This window comes from Eucalyptus grandis, chromosome 10 (assembly GCF_016545825.1).
Source record: "Eucalyptus grandis isolate ANBG69807.140 chromosome 10, ASM1654582v1, whole genome shotgun sequence".
Classification (NCBI taxonomy): domain Eukaryota; kingdom Viridiplantae; phylum Streptophyta; class Magnoliopsida; order Myrtales; family Myrtaceae; genus Eucalyptus; species Eucalyptus grandis.
The window spans coordinates 29,489,735-29,499,094 of NC_052621.1; the positions used below are offsets into that span (position 1 = coordinate 29,489,735).

At 40.5% G+C, this 9,360-nt stretch overlaps 1 pseudogene; it reads left to right on the forward strand.

Moving 5' to 3' along the window:
- The first annotated feature begins 66 nt into the window (after positions 1 to 66).
- LOC120288807 lies at positions 67 to 7,230 on the forward strand (annotated as a pseudogene).
- The last annotated feature ends 2,130 nt before the right edge of the window (positions 7,231 to 9,360 follow it).

Genomic DNA, 9,360 nt, shown 5'->3' on the forward strand with positions numbered 1-9,360 from the left:
ATTGGTTAATCATAGATTGAAGTAGAGAAATTTAGAGGAAAATGTTTCGAGTTATGAAAATTGAAGATGGAGGCTTTGTTGGTGGATAGAGATTTTTGGCACGTGATCAAAGATGATAAGCCCGAGGTGAATACCAAGGGAAAGTCGAAGGAGGACGAGTTGAATGACTCCATGTCCACTAAATTGAAGGAGTGGAACATAGGGATCGGAGGGTTCTACTTTATGGTAAGTGCAGAGCATATTACTAGGATTGATTGGAACATCTCTAGTTTTGATGTTTTGTTCACAATGCCCTAGTGAATGTGACATCTGAGAAGATGATAGAGGATCTTTGGACAAAATTGAAAAACCTTTATTAGATCAAGTCATTTGTGAATAGGCTATTTCTATGGAGGCAACTCTACAATTTTCGAATGAGTGAAGGTGATTCATTCTTTGCACACTTAAATGAGTTTAGTACTATTTGTGCTAAACTTGCATCAATCGATGTCAATCTAGATGAATTCATTGGGACATATGATTGTTATACACATTTGTTAGTGCGTTATCCTTTGAGAACGTTGTGGCTACCTTGTTGTTTGAGGAGATGAGGAGAGCAGGTTCTGATAGTGTAACGCAAGAGGCTTTTTTGGTAAGATGAAGGAATAATGAACGATTTGAGTCTAGATTTGGTTGCAAGAATAAGCTTAGAGGAAAATTTAATAACCAAGATTGAGAACAAATAATGCATTGGAAGTGAAAAAAGCTCAGACAATCGAAGAAATATTGTAGAAGTATAAGTGTGGGTCTAGAGAAGCGAGATGGGCAATCATCCTCTAGTACAAAAAAGGATGATGACATTAGCATAGAAAACATGTATCTTGTCTGCAATTTATTACAGCGTGACCACAGTGTACGGATTATTGAGATTGGAGTGTCTCTCCACCTGATGTTTTATAGAGATTGGTTTTGTTATTATAAGCCAAATCAAGGACATACAGTGCAAATGGGGAATAATACGACGCTTGATATGGTTGGGTGTAGAAAGGTGAAACTATTAGGGTCTATTTGTTTATTTTTGTTTCTCTTCTCAGGAACAAATTTTTTTATTCTTTTGTTTTGGGAACAAAAAAAGAACAAAATAAAAAATCTATTTCTTTGTTCTCGGGAACAAATTTGAAACATAAACAAGAAGTAGAAAAAAGTTGTTTATTCTTCCAGGGCAAGGCCGACAAAGGCCGACCTTGCATCGCTTGGGTGAGGTCGAGCCTCGCCGATGGACACGGTGGCTAGGCGAGCCTCATGAGGCCACCGGCAAGGCTCGGCCTTGCCTAGGTAGCGCGAGGTTGGCCTCGCCCTGGCGTGGTGAGGCCGAGCCTCGGCAGCCATCAGGAGGCTTGACTGGCACTGAGACCGGTGACCGGCCACAAAGAGAAAGAAGGAAAAAAAAGAAAAAAGAAAAAGAAAAAAAAGGAAAAATATAATAAAAAAAATTGAAAGACTAAAAGAAATAACAAAATTATACAAGTTTATCAAACGCATTTCTATTTCTGGAGTATAAATTTTTGCAATTATCAAGCGTGTTCTTATATTTAGAAATTGTTCCTTGGAATAGAAATAAAAAAATAAAAAAACTATTTCTGTTAAAAAATTATTCCCCTTAACAGATTTGATGCTCTATGTTTAGTTTGGTACACATACTAGACTCGTCATATCACTTATCCTCATGTAAAAAAATACTTAATTGGGCTCGATACCAGTCATGTGGCTATCGCACCTGAGCTTGAGCCCATCTAGATCTCAAATTGCATTAGTAACATTAGCGAGACCAACTAGTGCATGTTCAACACTAACCTAATTTATTCTCTCATGGTGTACCCGATTCATACAAGTTTTGTGCCTATATTTATGGCATCAGACATACGTTATAACACATTTATTGGTTAAATTATTATTAAAACTAAAGTTTTAAACCTATTGCAATTATTCATGTCAGTGCCAATAACGCCATATAGACTATTGGCATCCATGTTAGTGCTAGCCGGCTACCAATCAAAAGTGATAATATGGATTGAATTAGTATAAATACAAAAGGTTTAGAACTCAAGTGGTCAAATTATGATTAAATTGACACTATTACGATAAGTTTATGATTTTTGGATAACTTTCTCATGTTCATTTGTTGCGCTTTCTTTTTTAATCTTGACCCACCTTATCTAGTAGACCTTTCACCATGACACATTAAATATTGGCTTTCCATATGACGGGCATTTGTTTGGGGGGACTTCAATGAGTTCCTATATAGTTGTCATTGTGACATCCTGATTTTTCAAATCTGATTTCAATTGAATAAATCGGGCCTTTCATCGACGCGTCTATAGTGCTATTCTCTGAGTTGATCACTCAAGAGATAACTAGACTATTTTGGAAAATTATTAAGGGATTTTAACCTAAAAGAGTTGAGAATTTGACCAGGAATCGATTGCTCGACCATGCTAATTTGCAAGGGTCATTACGACATAATTAAAAATCGATCGGAGATTAGAGATAGGTCGATTTGATTGAGATGAGTGATCAAAATGTGGGTGATTCCACATGATTGCAAAATTCTCATCAATCAGCACTAAATTAATTTTCCATCTTTTTGGATACCCTGTGTCCGTATTTGAAACCTTGAGATTTTCACGATAATCGAGAATTGCTAATGTATTGAAGATGTACATTGTGACTCGAGATAAATCAATCACGGGTCAATTGCACCAAAAATTCCTAAAAGTTATCCGGTAGACTAGGTCACGCTAAAAGCGCATCGAATTGAAAATAATCGCGAATTTGAACCTGATTTCAGAAATTGAAAGTTCTGAAGTGTCACAAGCTATTTTAGGAACGTCGACTCATTCTCCGAAGATTTTTCAGAGATTCCGGGATTTTTATGAAAAATCGGTTAAGATGTTGCGGGAAATTAGCGGAATTCATATGGGCTAAATTGATGGAAATTGGGACTTCTAAGCTGAGCCTTTGAGTGTCGAGGATATACAGAAAATTGCTCGGGATTTTTCTTTAGTGAAATTGAACGTCGATTTGGATAATCGAAGAGGAAATTGAAGCCAAATTAATGAAATTCGGAATTTTGGAAGGAACCCTAATTTTGGCTTCAATTTAGATTTAATTGTGGCTTTATCTTGGTAGAAATAATTAGAAGGGGACAAGGCATTTAATGGAAGGGCTAAGCATGTGGACTTTTGGGGCTTTATCCTTATCTACCCGTGCCTTCCAACGTGGATGATTTCTCCTCCGCGACTTCAGCTTTCAATTTTTCTCCTTCGGTCTTGTTTTCATTTCCCTTGGACGAGCTGTTGTTTTCCTCTCAGTTTGTGCCTTGAGGACCGCCCACGATCTCTCTCTCCGTTTGCCTTTTGCTCCACTGAAACCCCACGCCCACTTAACTCTCCATCGTTGCCACCTCTCCTTTCATTTTCAAGTGGCCACTGAAGAACAACAAATTCCAGCGCCCATGCGTTTGAGTCTCCATCTTCTTCAGTCTACAGTTGAAGCCGGTGTTGACCCAAACCTCCATCGAATCATCTCTCTCTCTTCGTCCAACGATCCACCAAGCGAAGCAACTGCCGTCCAAGCTTCTGCGTTGTCCTCCATTTTCCTTCGTGCAGCTCGTCCACCGAAGATGCTCCATTTGATGCCCGCATCTTCGAGCTCCAGGAGATTCCAGCGAAGTCTGAAATCAGGCCCACGGGAATTTTGGCCCACTTTCACGCCGTGAGATTCAAACCCTCAGGTCAGCCCATCTTCATGCAATTTCAGCCCAGCAAAGAAGTCAGGCCAGCCCATGTGAATGTCATCTTCAACCCAGTGATTTTCAGCCCATCTCCAATAGATTTTGAAGCCCAAGTTCAGGCCCAAGTTCAGTTGGTTTTAGCCCATTTTGGGCCCGCGAAGAAGGCCCAAGCTTGCGACCAGCAGCCCTACAGAAGCCCAAGACTGAAACTCAGCCTTGCTGAGATTTGTTGGGCCTGTTTTAGGCCCGGCCTAAGTTTGTTGACGCCGAAAATTTCGATTTTGGCCACCATCGCACCGTTGTCGCGTTGAACCGGTTTCCGCAATTAACCGGTGAGTTTATACTCTAAACTCTGCTTAGTAAGTTAATGATGTTTAAGGGGTGTTTAGATTTATTTTATTAGGAATTAGGTGGTCAATTAGATTAAATTAGAAATGTAATTATTTAATTGAGCATATTAGGTGGTTAGCATGGTTTAGCTAAGACCTAAATAAATTGTACTGTTTATCTAGAAGGGTTCAAAATTTTTGGGTCCGTATTGGTTATTAATTTAATGATTCTAGCCTAGGTTAGTATTTTTAGAATTTAAATTGATTTATTTAATTCATTTCCGTAATTATTTAATTATTAAATATTTTCGGAAATTAGGCGAGATAGCCGGCGACTAGAATTTCGTGCTGATTGCAATGATGTGGTTAATTTTTGCAATTGAGTGTTAAATTATGCAAATTGAGTGCCGATTGGATCTTTGGTATTTAATTCCAAAAATTGTGAATTTTCAATATTTATTCAGAAAATCCCAGGTATCGGGTTTTGGCACCAAAAATAGTTTTTTGTACTATTTGAAATAGTATGATTTCAAAAATGACTAATATCAATTTTTCTGGGTCAAGTTGATCATGTACCCACACACAAGTAATTTCATGTGAATTTCTATTACGAAGAAAAAGGCTAGGCTCATTATTTTAATTGAAGCATTTGAGTGCAATGCACGGTGCCTTGGGCCATATTTGAGTTATCGTGTGATGGTTAAGAGAAATCATCCTGGGCTGTTAAGTTGGACGTTATCTCTATTTGGGATACCCCTGGATAACGAGAAGCCGGTCTCAGTAGATTCTGGACCCTATGCTCATTCGGGAAAGCCGTCTAATAAAGAGACGTACCGTGCTCAATGGGGTGAGACGATGCTTGGCAATGCCAGAAGACCGCCGAACAGAGAGTAGGCTGTGCTATATGCCGAGATCAAAACTAGGAACGCTTGATTAATTGAGTGTGGCGTTTTAGTTATTGGAGCTTATTGTTGCTCATGCTCTCATGTTATCTGAGATATAAATTGTACCGACCTACAGGGTGGATCTAAGACAAGGTAAGTCTTCTTGATTGGGTGATTGTGTGATTATGACACTTCTAGGCGTATTTCCCTCCCAATTGGGGTTTAGAGCTTAGACTCGCTGAGATTATATCTCACCCTGTTGTGGGACAACATTTTCAGAGTCGTTGAGTGGAGGACCTGGAGCTGAGAGGAGGTGATCGGAAGTGTGGTCAATTAGGACCGCTTCTTTTTGGAAGGCCAGTCTTTTGTAGTCTTTTGGTCATAGACCTTTGTACATGACTCAATGTATATATAAAAGCATGTTTGTTTGTGAATCTATTGTCCTGCTTTTCTATCCCGAGATGATTATTGTTAGGGGATTTATAATCTGCTTCCGCATGTGCAATAAAATGGAAAGGGTCGGTGACTCATCCTGGGAAGTCACAAATTATTATCGACCAGATAGGGATGGGCACACGCTCCGGGTTCGGGGCGTGACAGTCGCTCTGTGATTGATATTATATCCGCTGCATCACCCACAAAAGCCAATTCATATAATTTTACATTACCGATTATTTTCAAGATTAGCTAACGTTCAGAATCTTTTGTAAGTACTAAATTTAAATGGGATCTTCACGTTATAATTGTAGTTGTAACCAGAGAATGCATAAGAATTGTGCATTGTCAATTGAACATGTGACTGAATTGCTGACAGGATTTCTGGAATTAGATGTGGGACGAACTGGCGGCATTCGATCTACAGGCCATGTTCGACTTCATCCACAGGCAAACTGGGAAGAACAATTGCGTTGGCCACTCTTTGGTGAGAAATTAGTTTCGGTACACTTCATGGAATGCAGTCGTTAGCCACGTATGTGCACGAATGTTACACGACAGAAGATGCAATCGACGTGCCTATCCTTTCAAACGACTTGATTTGTACTGCAGATCTGAGGTTTTGCGTAAATTTTCCATCTGATTGCAGGGAAGTTTGACAGCTTTGCCATCCTTATCAGAAGGGAGATTTGTGGACAAGCTGCAATCAGCAGCTCTGTTGAGACCCATTGAATATCTCAGCCATATGATCACTGCCCTTGTCGTCATCACAGCCAAAACCTTTGTCGCCGAGGTGAACAGATGACTCCGTTGGCTATTTCCCTTAGAGAACCAGGGCATTCTGTCCATATTTGTCCACCGTGATGCCTGAGGGAGCTGCATTTGATGTTTCTGCATTATTGACAGATCGCCATGTTGCTGGGACTGGCCGAGTTCACTCTAAAAGCGTAAGCAAAAGAATCCGTGGAAATTTTGAGAAGTTCTTATGTTCGATTCGAAGCTTCACTTATCTTCTCTTTTCTCTTGCGTCATGATCGTGCGTCTGTATTTAGTCCCAGCAAGCCCTTGGCCGACCTGTTCCAAGCCTTGTATGATTATCCTGGTGTCCATTACTACGATTTACAAGCCGCATTAACCGGTATTGCCTAATTTTGCTGCGCCATAAATTGAACTCAAATTGGGAAGAATTAAGTTGATTATGTTGATTTCAACCGATCCATTCCAGGCAAAAACTTTTTCTCTATGGTTCCACTGTCGATCTCTTTTTGAAGAACGAACCGCAATCAACGTTGGTCAAGAACTTGGTCCATTTGGGTCACAGTAGGTTTAGTACACGGTCGATCCTCTTCTTGAGGGTTTTAAGCAGAAGAACACGTTAATGATCAATACTCATTCAATCGAATTGGTACTGTTGCTTGCAGTGGTTTGCGACGGCGTGTTGATGTACGACTATGGGGTCGCCAGCTCCAACGTGATCCACGGGGGGTACGCGAGGCCATCAGTCTACAACCTCTCCAACCTACCCCACGACCTACCGATCTTTCTCAACTATGGAGGCCAGGATCCGCTCTCCAACGAGAGCGATGCCCGGTATCTGCTCGAAAGCTTGAAGCTCTATGACGCTGGCAAGCTCACCGTCCAGTCCATCGAAGATTACGCTCATGCGGATTTCATAATGGGACTGAATGCCGAAGACAAGGTGTTTGGTCGAGTGTTGTCTTTCTTCAAAAACCAGCAGTAACTCCTAGCGACTAGCCAATTTTACGAAAAGGAATTGACGGAAATGAATGCGACATGAACATTTGCTTTCACTTCTTCTAGTCAATTTTTTCTTTCGTCATTTTCTTCTAGTCATTGCCATTGCTAATTAGTGCACGAAATTCATCGAGTTTGATTGGTCATGTCATGAGAGTCGAGCCCATGGTCTATCTCCTTTCTCTTTGTATGAAGGTCATATGGTCCACGATGGACTCATATAAGAATCGTAATGACGAGTTATATCGAGTGATTTGGGTCATGAAGGAACTTGTGCTCCTATGAAGTTGTTTTGAGATAACCAATCAGCAACTTACATTGCATCAAATCTAGTCTTTCGTGAAAGCATAGAACACATAGAAATAGACTGTAATTTTGTTCAAGAGAAATTCCTGACAAAACTATCAAGACTGCTTATGTTCAAAGTGAAGAATAACTTGTTGATATATTTATCAAACCCCTTTCTAAAGGAGTATTTCAACAAATGTTGGCCAAGTTGACCTCAGAAGGCATCTTTGCTCCAACTTGGAAGCGGAGTGTTGGCACTTGCCAAGTCATGATAAGATTGAGAATCAAGGTTCAATGTGTGGCAATTGAATTTACCATAAAAACCATAGGTTATATTTAGCAACTAGGATGTACTTTTCTTTATTTGAGGAGAATGAATCGCTCATAAGAAATTAAGAAATATGAAGATTTCTATAGTGGTAGGCTTCCAAGGAATATATATATATATATATATTTTTTTCGGTTGATTGAGCCACGTATTAACGCGCTATAAGTGGCTAGAAACTACCACGTTAGCTTCAGACCTAGAATGCATTTGCAAGTTTAGTCTTGGCCATTCATAATTTGACACGGTGGAATTAAATTAAAAAAAAAATGGAAGATTGCCCAACATCTATTCATCCATGGAAGTTTTTCTCCATTCGAGTTGCAGTACCTCCCCCTCGCCGTGGCCACCAACGGAGTCGCCAACACTGCATCCTGCACACCAAAGCCGAGCTGCCCCTTTCGGCATTGCTTGACACCGATGATGACCACGGACGGGCAACATGATGCCTGAACACCTTTCATCATGGAAGGCCAAATCTTGAGGTTTGGAGAGGGACGCTGGCGAAGGCGACGATGGCCATGGGTGAGCGATGTCATACCTGAACCCGATTCTAGATCTAGTGGTCAATGGAGAAGTACACAAAAAAGGAAAAGGACGAAGCCAGAGGGGTGGCTTTGACTGACCGCAAGCAACGCCGGCAGGGTTCCTCCATCATCCATGGCTTAGATGGGTTCTTTACCCCTGTTTTTTGTCCTCGAACAAACCTCTGGGACTTAAAGAGTTTATTGTGTAAATGCTCCGCTGTGTGAGCTCAAGGATGACCAGAATGTGGCAAAAATAGAAAATAGAATGGAAGCAAATGGATGGTTTGCTTGTTTCGGGAAAAAGAAAATGAAGAAATCTTTTGAGGAAGGAAAAAACAGAGGAATAAGGGTCTAAAAACAAAGTGGGTCTCTTGGGTTGTCCTTGGCCAAAAAGGTTTTAAAGGCCTTAGAAGACATGGCCCCAAGCTCCCAATTCTGACTTTTCCGTCTTCCTTCTCCTCCATCATCCGTGGAGAAAATATTAGTTGCAGCTCTGACTCCAGCATGGCTTCCTCCGAGTACGTGTCGCCCGGCAGCCACGCTGGAATCATATGCCCGGCTTTAGCGCACATGACAACCATTCTATTCAGTAGTTTCGGAATAGAAATAGATTTTTCTATTTCTATTTTTAGAAGAGTTTCTAAGCAAAAATAATCGTTTGATAATGACACAAAATTTCTACTCTAAAAATAGAAATTCGTTTGATAACGACACAAAATTTCTTTTTTTTGGACGACGGCAGACCGATGGATGGCAGTGACGGACGGCGGCAACGGCCGGCGATCGGCGGCGGGCGCGGTCGGCAGGCAACCGATGGACGGTGGTTAGCGGCAACGGATGAAGGATTGGTTGACGAACGATGAGAATAATTTTTATTTCTCATTTCTATTCTAGAAATAGAGAAGTAGAAAATTTCTACTTCTGATTTCTATTCCAAACCTATTTCTAGAACAAGAATTTATTTCAGAAATAGAAAAATAGAATAGGTTTATCAAATGGATTTCTATTCCAGAAATAAGTCTGGAATAGAAAAATTGTTTCTGGA